At 42.0% G+C, this 1814-nt stretch overlaps 1 non-coding gene across 1 annotated transcript; it reads left to right on the top strand.

Annotated features, from left to right (window-relative positions):
• The first annotated feature begins 1233 nt into the window (after nt 1–1233).
• Nucleotides 1234–1341, top strand: LOC112759998 (small nucleolar RNA R71). Its single transcript, XR_003180457.1, has one exon. It is a non-coding gene; the product is annotated as a small nucleolar RNA R71 (small nucleolar RNA).
• Nucleotides 1342–1814: the final 473 nt, after the last annotated feature.

Raw genomic sequence — 1814 nt, 5'->3', positions numbered from 1 at the left:
CCCATAGATTCCCAGTTTCTCTATTACAGAGAGGGGCATGAGGTTTATTCCTGAACCAAGGTCACACAGAGCCTTAAAGATCATGGTGCCTATGGTACAAGGTATTATGAACTTTCCAGGATCCTGTCTCTTCTGAGGCAATGTCAGTTGATCCCGATCACTTAGTTCATTGATGAACAAGGGAGGTTCAACTTCCCAAGTATCAACGCCAAATAATTTGGCATTCAGCTTCATGATTGCACCAAGAAACTTGGCAGTTTGCTCTTCTGTAACATCCTCATTCTCTTCAGAAGAGGAATATTCATCAGAGCTCATGAAGGGCATAAGGAGGTTCAATGGAATCTCTATGGTCTCTAGATGAGCCTCAGAGTCCTTTGGTTCCTCAGAGGGAAGCTCCTTATTGGTCACTGGACGTCCCAGGAGGTCTTCCTCCATGGGATTCACGTCCTCCTCTCCCTCATTGGGTTCGGCCATTGTGCTTATGTCAATGGCCTTGCACTCTCCTTTTGGATTCTCTTCTGTATTGCTTGGGAGAGTACTAGGAGGGATTTCAGGGATCCTTTTACTTAGCTGGCCCACTTGTGCTTCCAGATTTCTAATGGAAGATCTTGTTTCGTTCATGAAACTTACAGTGACCTTAGATAGATCAGAGACTAGATTTGCTAAGCTAGATGGATTCTGCTCAGAATTCTCTGTCTGTTGCTGAGTGGATGATGGAAAAGGCTTGCTATTGCTAAACCTGTTTCTTCCACCATTATTAAAGCCTTGTTGAGGCTTTTGATCCTTCCATGAGAAATTTGGATGATTTCTCCATGATGAGTTATAGGTGTTTCCATAAGGTTCACCCATGTAGTTTACCTCTGCTATTGCAGGGTTCTCAGGATCATAAGCTTCTTCTTCAGAAGATGCCTCTTGAGTACTGTTGGATGCAGCTTGCATTCCATTCAGACTCTGAGAAATCAGATTGACTTGCTGAGTCAATATTTTATTCTGAGCCAATATGGCATTCAGAGTATCAATCTCAAGAACTCCCTTCTTCATAGGCGTCCCATTATTCACAGGATTCCTTTCAGAAGTGTACATGAACTGGTTATTTGCAACCATGTCAATGAGTTCTTGAGCTTCTGCAGGCGTTTTCTTTAGGTGAATGGATCCACCTACAGAGGTATCCAATGACATCTTAGATAACTCAGACAGACCATCATAGAATATATCCAGGATGGTCCATTCTGAAAGCATGTCAGAAGGACACTTTTTGGTCAGTCCTTTGTATCTCTCCCAAGCTTCATAGAGGGATTCACCATCTTTTTGTTTGAAGGTTTGAACATCCAGTCTAAGTTTGCTCAGCTTCTGAGGAGGAAAGAACTTGGCTAAAAAAGCCGTGACCAGCTTATCCCAAGAGTTCAGGCTGTCTTTAGGTGAGAGTCCAACCATATTCTAGCTCTGTCTCTTACAGCAAAAGGGAAAAGCATGAGCCTGTAGACTTCAGGATTTACTTTATTAGTCTTAATAGTATCACAGATCTGCAAGAATTCAGTTAAGAACTGAAAAGGATCTTCAGATGGAAGTCTATGAAACTTGCAGTTTTGCTGCATCAGAGAAACTAGCTGAGGTTTCAGCTCAAAATTGTTTGCTCCAATGGTAGGAATGGAGATGCTTCTTCCATGTAAATTGGAATTAGGTGCAGTAAAGTCACCAAGCATTCTCCTTGCATTATTATTATTTTCAGTTGCCATCTTCTTTTCCTGTTTGATAATTTCTGACAGGTGCTTGCTGGTTTGTTGTAATTCAGCTTCTCTTAGTTTCCTCTTCAG

Source organism: Arachis hypogaea, chromosome 16 (assembly GCF_003086295.3).
Source record: "Arachis hypogaea cultivar Tifrunner chromosome 16, arahy.Tifrunner.gnm2.J5K5, whole genome shotgun sequence".
Lineage (NCBI taxonomy): Eukaryota > Viridiplantae > Streptophyta > Magnoliopsida > Fabales > Fabaceae > Arachis > Arachis hypogaea.
Note: the sequence above shows the minus strand (reverse complement) of the source record. Positions and strands in the feature narration are given on the sequence as shown.